The sequence below is a fragment of the Galeopterus variegatus genome, unplaced genomic scaffold, assembly GCF_000696425.1.
Source record: "Galeopterus variegatus unplaced genomic scaffold, G_variegatus-3.0.2 Scaffold87202, whole genome shotgun sequence".
NCBI lineage: Eukaryota > Metazoa > Chordata > Mammalia > Dermoptera > Cynocephalidae > Galeopterus > Galeopterus variegatus.
Genome location: NW_007813313.1, coordinates 1 through 942, shown reverse-complemented (window position 1 = coordinate 942; position 942 = coordinate 1). Strand labels below are relative to the sequence as shown.

At 46.8% G+C, this 942-nt stretch overlaps 1 pseudogene; it reads left to right on the top strand.

The window, feature by feature from the left end:
* The first annotated feature begins 41 nt into the window (after positions 1–41).
* LOC103584709 lies at positions 42–291 on the top strand (annotated as a pseudogene).
* The last annotated feature ends 651 nt before the right edge of the window (positions 292–942 follow it).

Here is a 942-nt window from a genome sequence, read left to right as displayed (position 1 = left end):
TGGCGCCATTATGACCCAGCAGATCGCCCTGATGACGTTGGATGCTGTCGGATGATGCCAGTGATAAGCTGAAGGACATCTGCAAGGCCATGACCAAACAGGCCATCCACGAGTACCAGATGACCCACACGGTCTGCACGCAGACTGACCTGTTCACCTGCGGCAAGTGCAGAAAGAACTGCACCTACACGCAGGTACAAACCCGCAGCTCCGACGAGCCCATGACCACCTTCATTGTCAGCAACTTTCATTATCAGCAACGAGTGTGGAAACCACTGGAAGTTCTGCTGAGCCCTCCTGCGGACGTGCTGCATTTTTGGGCCACAGCCTGTCCGGCCTTCCTTGCGTCCTCGGCTGGGCAGCTTCTCTGGGGATCCCCCAGAAGGCAGCACGCCTTGCCCCCAACCTGCCTGCCTGGAGCACACCTTTCTGCCCTGTTATTTTTGCAAAAAGAAAAAAAAAAAAAGAAGAAGAAGAAAAGAAATAGAAAGAAAGAAAGAAAAAGAAAAAAATCATGGCCATCTGCTGGGGCATGACGGCGCCACACAGCACGTGCTGCCGCAGGTCTGGTGATGATTCAATATACATACACATGCACATTTCGAAGAGATTACCACAACCAGACTATTTAATGCATTCTTATCTGAAATAGTTACTATATAGTGTGCGTGTGTGCATGCCTGCATGCGTGTGTTTGATGAGAATACTTAAGATCTACTCTTAGCAACTTCAAGTATACAATACATTATTATTAACAGTAGTCACCATGCTCTACATTAGGTGTCTAGACCTTATTTATCATATAACTGAAAGTTTGTGCCCTTTTATCAATATGTCCCCATATTCCCCTCCACCAGCCCCTAGCAAGGACCATTCTACTCTGTGCTTCTAGAAAAGTGTTGATTGCAATATGGAATGTTAATGTTGGTCGTGAAAAGAATT